The following is a 13,783-nucleotide window of genomic DNA, read 5'->3' on the forward strand; positions in this document are numbered from 1 at the left end:
TATACTCTTCTTCTTCTTCATTTTTCTCTTCTTCTTCATTTATTACTCTTCTTCTCCATTTTATTACTCTTCTTCTCCATTTAATTACTGTCCTTCTTTTTATTACTCTTCTTCTTCTTTTCATTACTCTTCTTCTTCATTTTATTACTCTTCTTCCTCATTTTCTCACTCTTCTTCTTAATTTTATTACTCTTCTTCTTCATTATTTTACTCTTCTAAATTAAAATTAAGAGAGCTCGGTGTTGTTGTTGTTGTTGTTCTTCTTCTTCTTCTTCTTCTTCTTCTTCTGGTGAAGACAGATCCTTTTGGACTCGAAGAAACAGGATCCGTATCTCCTTAAATACTAAACACCTGTACACATCCTCGCATTGAGGGTGCCTTTTGAGAGCGTCTATCATGAACTTTTGAATATATTTGGACATTTGCTTTAAAGTTTCGAAAATTTCACATTACTATTTAACGATTATTCCATTTAATGTATTGTAATTTCGTAAATACACTATTTTCTTGTCATGAACGACGCTCGTCCATGACTGGTCTCGCTATTGGCTCCGTCAAGGCATGTGATGAAATATCGGAAGTTGTTTTTTTTCTTCTTCTTCTTCTTCTTCTTCTTCTTCTTAAGTTCTTGTTCTTCTTCTGGCGAAGACAAAACCTTTAGGACGCGGCTCTTGGACACATTTGTCCTTGTTAACATATGTGCAGGCATGGGGCTAGATTATAGTAGCCAAGTCTTGCTTCGATAGATTATGTGGTTCCAGAGAAAACATTATTTAATATAATTATTGAGTCCAACATGGCTGCCAAACCATGTGACCTATCAATTAGAAATTAAAAAACTTGTGAAAGGATGTCTTGCAGAAAGTTTGTGTGAATTTTTGCCTCATTCTGTTTGGCTGTTCTGGAGATGAAGATTTTTAAAGTTTATTAATTTTCAATTTAAGATGGCAGACGAACGATGTGATCTATGACATCATAAATTTACATTCTGCTTCCAATCGTGTAGTGGAACATGTTTGTGAAGTTTCGTCTTTATCGGACAAAGTGCGTTCTTCTATCCAAGATGGCCGCCAAACCATGTGACATGTGACATAATAATTTTTACGTTGTATGCAGAATTGATGGAAGATGGCATTTGCAAATTTTCGCTTCGATAGGTTAAGCCGTTCCAGAGAAAACATTATTCAATATTTTTCTTAAATCCAACATGGCCGCCAAACCATGTGACTTGTGACATAATAATTTTTACGTTGTATGCAGAATTGATGGAAGATGGCATTTGCAAATTTTCGCTTCGATAGGTTAAGCAGTTCCAGAGAAAACATTATTTAATATTTTCCTTAAATCCAACATGGCTGCCAAATGATGTGACCTATCAATTAGAAATTAACAAAGTTATATTCACTACTCATGTGCACTACGCAGACCTTGGCCCTTGATACAACATGAGATACATGAGATGACAAAAAAAAATTGAGATTCTGCTTTCAACTGTGTCGTGGAACATGTCTGTGAAGTTTCGTGTTAATCGGAAAAGGTTCGTTTTTCTATCCAAGATGGCCGCCCAACTATGTGACTTGTGACGTCATAATTTCTAACATGTATGCAGACATCAAGGGGGATGACAGTTGCAAATTTTCGCTTCGATAGGTTAAGCCGTTCCAGAGAAAACATGATTTAATATTTTTCTTAAATCCAACATGGCCACCAAAGGATGTGACTTGTGACGTAATCATTTTAACATGTATGCAGAATTGATGGAAGATGGCATTTGCAAATTTTAGCTTCGATAGGTTAAGCGTTTCCCAAGAAAACATTATTTAATATTTTCTTAAATCCAACATGGCTGCCAAACGATGTGACCTATCAATTAGAAATTAACAAACTTGTATTCCCTACTCATGTGCAATACGTTAGTGAAGTTTCCCCTTGATAAGATCAGCCGTTCAGGAGCAGATGTTTGAAGGTTTCCTGGTAAATTCAAGATGGCCGCCAAACCATGAGACTGATCAACAAGAAATTAACAAACTTGAGAAAGCACCACATGCGGAATATATGTGTAAAGTTTCGTCTCAATCTGTCTTGCCGTTCTGGAGAAGAGGTTTATTAAAATTTATTCATTTTCAATCCAAGATGGCTGCCGAACCATGTGACCGAGAACATCATAAATTTATATTCAGCTTCCCATCGGGGACCCTAACAAGTGTGTGAAGTTTCGTATAAATCGGATAAGGTCAGTTTTTCTATCCAATTTGGCTGCCAAACCATGTGACTTGTGATGTCATAATTTTTATGATGAATGCAGACATCATGGAGGATGATAGTTGCAAATTTTCGCTTCGATTGGTTATGTGATTCCAGATAAAACATTATTTAATATTTTTCAATTATCCAACATGGCTGTCAAACAAGGTGACCCATCAATTAGAAATTAACAAACTTATATTCCCTACTCAAGGCCATTTAGTTTGTGAAGTTTCCCCTTGATCTGACGAGCCGTTCTGGAGAAGAAAATGTTTGAAGGTTTTGGGTAAATTCAAGATGGCTGCCAAACCGTATGACTGATCAATAAGAAATTAACAAACTTGATAAAGAACCTCATGTGGAATGTGTCTGTAAAGTTTCACCTCAATCTATTTTGCCGTTCTGGAGAAGAAGATTAAAAAAAAAATTCCCAAAACAAGATGGCTGCTGAACCAAGTGACCTATGACGTCATAATATTTTTTTTCTACAGTCAATTGTTGTGCAGATGAGGCTCAAGAAATTTCAGATTTTTCCTATGCAGCGTTGTACCTAACGAATTTTGTCCGGCACACCTCTTGACCGATGACCTCACGAAAAATCACCCCTGTTCCCCTTGAGGAGCTTATTCAAATGTATGAAGCAAAAACATTTTTACCCTCGAAAGTTTCAGAGATAAAGACATCCAAAGTTTATCGGTTTTTTCAAGATGGCGCCCATACCACGTGACATATGATGTCACAATTACCACTTAAGTTTGCTATCAAAAAAGATACATACCATGGTGAAAATTTCGTGTCGATCGGACTTACCTTCCTGAGAAAATGATTTTTAAAGCGAAAGAACATTCAAAATTGCCGGCGGAAAAAGAAATATAAGAAATAAGAAATAAACAGAAGAATAACAATAGGGTTCCCTGTCAGAATGACAGGGTACCCTAATAATTAAGAAATAAACAGAAGAATAACAATAGGGTTCCCTGTCAGAAGGACAGGGTACCCTTATAAATAAAAAATAAACAGAAGAAAAACAATAGGGTTCCCTGTCAGAATGACAGGGTACCCTAATTATAAATTTTCAATCCAAGGGGGCTGACGAACCATGTGACCTATGACCACAAAATTATATTCTGGTTCAAACCGTGTGTTGGAACACGTCTGTCAAGTTTCGTGTTTATCGGAAAAGGTGTGTTTTATATCCAAGATGGCCGCCACACAATGTAAAGACGTCATAATTTTTAGCATGTCTTATTTTAGCACTTAATTATTTACTCTTCTTCTTCATTTTTTTACTCTTCTTCTTCATTTTTTTACTCTTCTTCTTCATATTTACTCTTCTTCATTTTTTACTCTTCTTCATTTTTTATTCTTCTTCTCATTCATTTTTTACTCTTCTTCTTCATTAATGACTTTTTCTTCATTATTTACTCTTCTTCTTCATTATTTACTCTTCTTCTTCATTTTTTCGCTTCTTCATTTTTACTCTTCTTCATTTTTTACTCTTCTTCATTTTTTACTCTTCTTCTCCTTCTTCATTATTTTTAATTCTTCTTCTTCATTATTTATTACTCAGCTTCTTCATTATTTTTTACTCTTCTTTATTTTTTACTCTTGTTCTTCATTATTTACTCTTCTTCTAAAAATGTCTACTCTTCTTCTTCAATTTCTACTCTTATTCATTTTTTACACTTCTTCATTTTTACTCTTCTTCTTCATTTATTACTCTTATTCCCATTTTATTACTCTTCTTCTCCATCTTATTACTCTTCTTCTTCTTTTTATTACTCTTCTTCTTCATTTTATTATTCTTCTTCCTCATTTTATTACTCTTCTTCTTCATTTTATTACTCTTCTTCATTATTTACTCTTCTAAATTAAAATTAAGAGAGCTCGGCGTTGTTGTTGTTGTTGTTCTTCTTCTTCTTCTTCTTCTTCTTCTTCTTCTTCTTCTTCTTCTTCTTCTTCTTCTTCTTCTTCTTCTTCTTCTTCTTCTTCTTCTTCTTCTTCTTCTTCTTCTTCTTCTTCTTCTTCTTCTTCTTCTTCTTCTTCTTCTTCTTCTTCTTCTGGTGAAGACAGATCCTTTACGACTCGACTATTTCATATACAGGATCCGTATCTCCTTAAATACTTAACACTTGTACACATCCTGGCATTGAGGGTGCCTTTTGAAAGCATCTATCATGAACTTTTAAATATATTTGGACATTTTCTTTAAAGTTTAGAAAAGTTCACGTTACTATTTAAAGATTATTCCATTTAATGTATCGTAATTTCGTAAATACACTATTTTCTTGTCATGAACGACGCTAGTCCATGACTGGTCTCGCTATTGGCTCCGTCAAGGCATGTGATGAAATATTGGAAGTTGTTTTTCTTCTTCTTCCTCTTCTTCTTCTTCTTCTTAAGTTCTTGTTCTTCTTCTTCTTAAGTTCTTGTTCTTGTTCTTCTGGTGAAGACAAAACCTTTAGGATGCGGCTCTTGGACACATTTTTCCTTGTTAACATATGTGGAGGCATGGGTCAAGATTATCGTAGCCAAGTGTTGCTTCGATAGGTTATGTGGTTCCAGAGAAAACATTATTTAATATAATTCTTGTGTCCAACATGGCTGCCAAACCATGTGACCTATTAATTAGAAATTAACAAACTTGTGAAAGGATGTCTTGTGGAAAGTTTGTGTGAATTTTTGCCTCAATCTGTCTGGCTGTTCTGGAGAAGAAGATTTTTAAAATTTATTAATTTTCAATCCAAGGTGGCAGACAAACCATGTGATCTATGACATCATAAATTTAAATTCTGCTTCCAATCGTGTAGTGGAACACGTTTGTGAAGTTTCGTCTTTATCGGACAAAGTGCGTTATTCTATCCAAGACGGCTGCCAAACCATGTGACATGTGACGTCATAATTTTTACGGTGCATGCAGGTATGGGGGTAGATTATATTTGCGAAGTTTCACTTCGATAGGTTATGTGGTTCCAGAGAAAACATTATTTAATATAATCCTTGAATCCAACATGGCTGCCAAACCATGTGACCTATAAATTAGAAATTAACAAAGTTATATTCACCACTCGTGTGCACTACCCAGACCTCGGCCCTTGATACAACATGAGATACATGAGATGACAAAAAAATTTATATTCTGCTTTCAACTGTGTCGTGGAACATGTCTGAAGTTTCGTGTAAATCGGAAAAGGTGCATTTTTCTTACCAAGATGGCCGCCCAACTATGTGACTTGTGATGTCATAATTTATATCATATATGCAGACATCATGGGGGACGACAGTTGCAAATTTTCGCTTCTATAGGTTAAGCCGTTCCAGAGAAAACATTATTCAATATTTTTCTTAAATCCAACATGGCCGCCAAACCATGTGACTTGTGATGCAATAATTTTTACTATGTATGCAGAATTGATGGAAGATGGCATTTGCAAATTTTCGCTTCGATAGGTTAAGCGGTTCCAGAGAAAACATTATTTAATATTTTCCTTAAATCCAACATGGCTACCAAACGATGTGACGTATCAAGTTGAAATTAACAAAGTTATATTCACTACTCTTGTGCACTACCCAGACCTTGGCCCTTGATACAACATGATATACATGAGATGAAAAAAAAAATTTATATTCTGCTTTCAACTGTGTCGTGGAACATGTCTGAAGTTTCGTGTTAATCGGAAAAGGAGCATTTTTCTAACCAAGATGGCCGCCCAACTATGTGACTTGTGATGTCATAATTTATACCATATATGCAGACATCATGGGGGATGACAGTTGCAAATTTTCGCTTCTATAGGTTAAGCCGTTCCAGAGAAAACATTATTAAATATTTTTCTTAAATCCAACATGGCCGCCAAACCATGTGATTTGTGATGCAATAATTTTTACTTTCTATGCAGAATTGATGGAAGATGGCATTTGCAAATTTTCGCTTCGATAGGTTAAGCGGTTCCAGAGAAAACATTATTTAATATTTTTCTTCAATCCAACATGGCTGCCAAACGATGTGACCTATCAATTAGAAATTACCAAACTTGTATTCACTACTCATGTGCAATACGTGTGTGAAGTTTCCCCTTGATCAGATCAGCCGTTCTGGAGAAGATGTTTGGAGGTTTTATGGTAAATTCAAGATGGCCGCCAAACCATGTGACCGATTAACAAATTTGAGAAAGCACCACATGGGGATAATATTTGTAAAGTTTCGTCTCAATCTGTCTTACGTTCTGGAGAAGAAGATTTTTAAAATTTATTCATTTTCAATCCAAGATGGCTGCCGAACCATGTGAACTATAACATCATAAGTTTAAATTCAGCTTCCCATTGGACACCCGAACAAGTGTGTGAAGATTCGTATAAATGGGATAAGGTCAGTTTTTCTATCCAAGATGGCCGCCAAACCATGTGACTTGTGACGTCATAATTTTTACTGTCGATGCAGACATCAGGGAGGATGATAGTTGCAAATTTTCGCTTCGATCGGTTATGTGATTCCAGAGAAAACATTATTTAATATTTTTCATGAATCCAACATGGCTGTCAAACCATATGACCTATCAATTATAAATTTACAAACTTGTATTCCCTTCTCGTGTCCAATATGTTTTGAAGTTTCCCCTTGATCTGATGAGCCGTTCTGGAGAAGAAAATGTTTGAAGGTTTTGGGTAAATTCAAGATGGCGGCAAAACCGTATGACCGATCGATAAGAAATTAACAAACTTGATAAAGGACCTCATGGGCAATGTGTGTGTAAAGTTTCGCCTCAATCTGTTTTGCCGTTCTGGAGAAGATTTTTTTTTTTAAATTCCCAAAACAAGATGGCTGCCGAACCAAGTGATCTATGACGTCATAATATATTTTATCTGCAGTCAATTGTTGTGCAGATGAGGCTCAAGAAATTTCAGATTTTTCCGATGCAGCGTTGTGCCTAACGAATTTTGACCGGCACACCTCTTGACCGATGACCTCACGAAAAATCACCCCTGTTCCCCTTGAGGAGCTTATTCAAATGTATGAAGCGAAAACATTTTCCATCGCACCGTTTCAGAGATACAGAGGTCCAAAGTTTTTCGGTTTTTTTCAAGATGGCGCCTGTACCACGTGATCTATGACGTCACAATTATCAATTAAGTTTGCTATCAAAAATGATACATACTATGCTGAAAATTTCGTGTCGATCGGACTTACCGTTTCTGAGAAAATGATTTTTAAAGCGAAAGAACCCGCAAATTGCCGTCGTAAAAATAATAATAAAGCAAAATTAAAATTGGTAAACCAGTAATCCCGGGCTTCAACACGTGCATCCGACGTCAAAGGACTTTAATTTGCACTGAGTCTGCAATGGGGTCTCACTACGGTGTCCCTCATGTTATATCAATGAAGGATTGTAAAGCCGATAGCAATACATGATAAAGAAAGAAACTTCACATTGCACAAATCAAGGCTGGACAAAGCTTCAAGTCCCGAAAAAAGTCCAATAACTACACATTTGCATATGAATGTAAATAGCCAACTTGTTGCACGTTAAACGATCTTCGAGAATCTGCAGTCACTATTGCTCTATCTTCTTTCGGTTTCATTTTACGACATGTCGAAAATGAGTGATTTGAAACTTTGGGGGGTTCTGGGGCCTCACTGGGGTCAAATACAGATATAGTATACACATATTTGGAGTCCCCTGTTTATGAGGTATCTAAATCTCTCATTAAAATTTTTCAACTCTCATTTGCATATTTGGAATATTTAATGAGACGAATCGGAATCATTTTAGTCATATAAATTATTTAAGGAGTTCGACCAAATTAACAACTTAACATTCCCATGGAAGGTCGGAAATGTGTGCAAAAGATTGAGGCTGTCTGGTTATCCTTTCTGGAGAAGAAGATGTTTTTAGGTTTTGGAGAAAATCCAATATGGCCGCCATACCACGTGACCTACGTCATGAAAATTTTCAAAGTATAACCTTGAGGTGGAGAGTTATTATATGCATAAGTTTCATGGAATTTCATCCAACCATTGTTTTCATTTAAGGACATTTCAAAAATTGGTGATTTTAAACTTTGGGGGGCTCTGGGGCCTCACTGGGGTAAAATACAGACATAATGTAAACATATTTGAAGTTCCCTCTTTAAGTCCTATCTAAATCTGTTATTCAATTTTTTCAACTCTCATTTACTTATTTTGCATATTTAATGAGGCGAATTGGCATCATTTTAATCATATAAATTTAGTGAGGATTTTGACCAAATTAACAACTTAATATTCACATGGAACATCGCAAATATGTGCAAAAGCTTGAGGCTGTTGGATTATGCGTTCTGGAGAAGAAGATGTTTTTAGGTTTTGGAGAAAATCCAATATGGCCGCCAAACCACGTGACCGACGTCATGAAAATTTTCAAAGCATAATCTTCAGGTGGAGAGTTATTAAATGTATAAGTTTCATTGAATTTCCTCCAAGCGTTGTTTTTATTTTATGACATTTATAAAATGGGTCATTTTCAACTTTGGGGGGCTCTGGGGGCTCACTGGGGTCAAATACAGACATAGTATAAATATGTTGGGAGTCCCCTTTTTATGTGCTATCTAAATTTGTCATTAAATTTTTTCAACTCTCATTTGCATATTTTGCATATTTAATGAGGCGAATCGGCATCATTTTAAATCGTATTAATTATGTAACGATTTCGACCAAATTAACAAATTCAGATTAATATCGAACTTAGCAAATGTGTGCAAAAGATTGAGGCTGTCAGATTATCCCTCCTGGAGAAGATGTTTTTAGGCTTTGGATAAAATCCAATATGGCCGCCAAACCACGTGACCTACGTCATCAAATGTTTCATAGTATAAACTTCAGGTGGTGAGTAATAATGCTGTTAAGTTTCGTTGAATTTCATCCGACAGTTTTCCCTCCAGATCCGCCACAAAATCGGTCAGTAGAACATAAAAACGCCGTTAATAATAATAATAATAATAATAATAATAATAATACTACTACTACTAACGAATTCAATAGGGCTTCAGCCATGCTTGAAGCCCTAATAATACAAGCGAATTCAATAGGGCCTCAGCCATGCTTGAAGCCCTAATAATAAGAAAGAATAAATAATAATGAAATAAACAGAAGAAAAACAATAGGGTTCCCTGTCAGAATGACAGGGTAACCTAATAAATGTTGTCTCTGGTCTGTTCTTGCTCTCTTATATCCACGAAATAGTATTTCAGAAAGAGTAAAACAATATATGAAATATGAGAATATCTTGGACATTAAAGATGTTAAATTCCCAATGCCACTAACAGATATTCCTAAATTTGAGAAAAAAGAATAATCTTTCTATAAATGTATATGTATTAACCGATACAAACAAAGTTCAAATATTAAAAATTTCAAGCAACTATAAAAATGAAGAAACACACATTGATCTTTTATATTTTAGTGTTGGAAAGAATTCACATTATACATACATCAATAATTTATCAAGATTAATCTCTTCTCAGGTATTCAGAACAGCAAACAAAATATATCCTTGTAAGCGATGTCTTAATTCATTTCATACAAAAGAACTATTAGAACTACATTTAAAATAATGTAGTAATCATAAATCAGTTGTAATTACAATGCCTAAACCTGGTGAAAAGATTTCTTTTGAAGATAATAAAAATTCTATCATGCACCCATTTGTGATATATGCTGATTTTGAATGTATCCTAAAAAAGATAAATACTGCTTCTCCTAATCCAAAAGAATCACATACAAATAAATATCAAAAACATATTCCTTGTGGTTTCTGTTATTATATGAAATCATCTGTTGGAGAAAAGTACAATGAACTTGAACATTATAGTGGATAAAAAGCTTCACAAGAGTTTGTAAAACGATTAGAAAAGGATTGTATAAGACTAACTAAATTAATGAAAGAAACAAATGTACTAATGAAATTAACCGAAGAAGAAAAATTAGAATTTAGGAAGAACAATATCTGTCATATTTGTGAGGAGGAAATTGAGGAGTCTAAAGTTAGGGATCATTGTCATCTTACTGGTAAATATATCGGTCCCGCTCATTCCTGTTGTAATCTTAATTATAAATTACCTTCTTTTATTCCAGTCTTTCTTCACAACAGCTCCAACTATGATACACATCTATTTATAAATGAACTTTCAAAAACACCAGGGAATAATTCTGCCATAAAAAACAGAGGTCAAAAGTATATTTCATTTAAAAAAAATGATATTCACGTATCCTTTAACTCATATTCGGTTTCTAGATTCTTACAAGTTCATGGGAACACCACAAGCCTACCTCGCATCAAATCTAAGCTCCACGGGGTCTTTTCCAAATCTTAATTCATTCTTTCCAAAAGAGGAAATTCTAACTCAAGAGGAAATTCAGATTAAAGAGAGAATTCAAAGTAAAGAGGAAATTCCAATGAATGAGGAAATTAATGAAGAAATTCTAACTGAAGATGAAATTCTAATTATAAAGAAAATTCAAACAATGAATGAAATTCTAACTAAAGAGGAAATTCTGATTAAAGATGAAATTCTTATTAAAGAGGGAATTCTAACTTGGGAGAAAATTCAAACAAGGAATGAAATTTAAAGTAAAGAGAAAATTCTTACAAGTAAGGGAATTTATCCTTATGATTATATGGATTCATTTATGAGATTTAAAGAAACACAACTTCCTTCAAAATAAAGTTTCTATAATAACCTTTATGAAGAAGAAATAAGTGATAAGGAATATAATCACGCACAAGAAATTTGGAAAATATTTAAGATAAAGAACCTTGGAGAATATCATTATTTGTATCTAAAAACAGATGTTTTATTGTTGGCTGATGTGTTTGAAGCATTTAGATCACTCTGTCATAATAAAAATTGTTATGCATTAGATCCTGCCCACTATTTCACAGCTCCTGGTTTAGCTTGGAGTGCAATTTGAAAATGACAAAACAAGATATAGATTTAATCAGTGATGTAGATATGCTTTTGATGATTGAGAAGTCTAAGAGAGGTGGAATATCACAAGTATGTTCAAAAATATATGCTAAAGAAAATAATAAATATCTTCCAAATTATGATAGTGAAAAAGATAGAAATTATTTGACGTATTTTGGTGCTAATAATTTGTATGGATGGGCAATGTCTCAATCTCTGCCTTATGGTAAATTAGAGTGGGTGGAAGAAAAGGATAATGAAAAGGCTTTGATGAATATTGTTATTTCTTCTCAAGAGGAATTGAATGAGGAAGAAGAAGGTTATTATTTTGAAGTTGATTTGAGGTACCCGAGTGATCTTCATAACAAGCATAAAGACCTCCCTAACAAGCATAAAGATGAAAAAGTATATTAAATTCAATACAGATATGAGAACAAATACAAAGGTAAAATTTGAAGGGGAATTCTATAAATTGATGAATAATTCTGTCTTGGAAAGACAATGGAGAATGTTAGAAACAGGCAAAACATTAGATTTGCAACATCTTGGAAAGAAGCTTCGAGATTGATAAATAAACCAAGTTTTAAGAGAGAAGAGGTTTTTTCAGAGAACTTCTCTGCTATTCATATGGAAAAGGAAAGTATTGTATTGGATAAACCAATTTATATTGGAACAGCAGTTCTTGATTTATCAAAGTTATTGATGTATGATTATTTGTATAATGGCTTAAAGAAAGAGTATGGTGAAAATGTTTCATTGTTGTATATGGACACTGATAGTTTTATCCTCGATATAAAAACTGATGATGTTAAAAAAGTATGAAGAAAAATATTGGAGTCTATGAAACAAGTAATGTTAGTAAGAAGAGTGAGTTATTTTCCAAAAAGAATGAAAAGGTTATTGGTAAGTTTAAGGATGAGTTGGGTGGAAAAGTAATGAGTGAGTTTATTGGATTGAGAGCAAAGGCATGTGCTTTTCAGTATGGTGATCAGATTGATAAGTGGTTAAAGGGAATAAAGAAATATGTAATAAAGAAATCACTGACGTTTAGAAATTATTACAATTGTTTGATGAATAAGAAAGAAGAATATAGGAAAATGAATACAATAAGAAGTTCTAAACATAACATATATAGTGAAGAAGTAAATAAAAAGGCATTAGGAGCCTTTGATGATAAGAGATTTATTTTAGATAATGGAATAGATTGTGTTCCATATGGATATTGTATGATAGAGTGTATTAAATAGATTGTGTTTTAACAATGGGAAGATGGGTTGGTGTTTTTTAAGGGCTACTGCCGCGTTTTTTCACAATATATAAATGGTCAAACCAAGTATTAATCAAACGAAAGAGTGGAGAAAATGTCAGTCTTGGTATAAAAATGGAAAACATAATGAATGTGAAAAATATCAAATAAGTCTTATTGAAAAAATAACTGAAACAAAGGTGAACAAAACAAATAAGCGAATTAATTTAAAAACTAGTAAGTTAGAGGAAGTAAAGAAAAAAACAAATATCCTTGAATGGACTGAAAACTTTGGTTATCAATTGAACAATGAAAAAACAATTTAATATAATCTCAAAATGATATGTGGCTCAGGAGGTGGACAAACAAGAGCATGAAGAGAAGTTTATCATTTTGTCATGGCACAAATGGGGTATCTTAAAAAATATAAAGATTCAAATATTTTATTTTTAAATATTTTCGATGGTAATTATTGTGCAAAGAAAATTAAGCTATTGAAGGAATTTGAGAATGAACAAATCTTTGAAGGTTCAATGAGTGAGCTAAACAATATGCATTGGTAATTTGAAAAAGAGTGTCCCTCGGCTTACAAATTTCAGATATTTCTTTAGAATCACCTTTAACAAATCACATTACTACTTTACTACTTGAACAAATCTTTATCGTATTGCATTGGGTATTTGAAAAAGAGTGTCCCTTCGTTAAAAGGGGAGACAAATAAATATACCTTGGGATAAAAAGGGGGTTTACTTTTTAGGGAAAAAAAATGAATGGCTGAAAATCCCCATTCATTTACATGGGGAAAAGTGAGCCAGAATCAGTATATTCACTATATATATATATATATATATATATATATATATATATATATATATATATATATATATATATATATATATATATATATATATATATATATATATATATATATATATATATATATATATATATATATATATATATATATATATATATATATATATATATATATATATATATATATATATATATATATATATATATATATATATATATATATATATATATATATATATATATATATATATATATATATATATATATATATACATATATATATATATATATATATATATATATATATATATATATATATATATACATATATATATATATATATATATATATATATATATATATATATATACATATATATACATATATATACATATATATATATATATACATATATATACATATATATACATATATATATATATATATATATACATATATATACATATATATATATATATATATATACATATATATATACATATATATATATATATATATATATATATATATATA

At 32.5% G+C, this 13,783-nt stretch overlaps 1 pseudogene; it reads left to right on the forward strand.

Annotated features, from left to right (window-relative positions):
- Window positions 1–13,783, forward strand: part of LOC147034839 (uncharacterized) — a 59,022-nt pseudogene that overhangs the window by 29,924 nt on the left and 15,315 nt on the right.

This window comes from Eptatretus burgeri, chromosome 1 (genome assembly GCF_056783735.1).
Source record: "Eptatretus burgeri isolate ZD-2024b chromosome 1, Ebu_testis_v1, whole genome shotgun sequence".
Taxonomy (NCBI): Eukaryota; Metazoa; Chordata; class Myxini; order Myxiniformes; family Myxinidae; genus Eptatretus; species Eptatretus burgeri.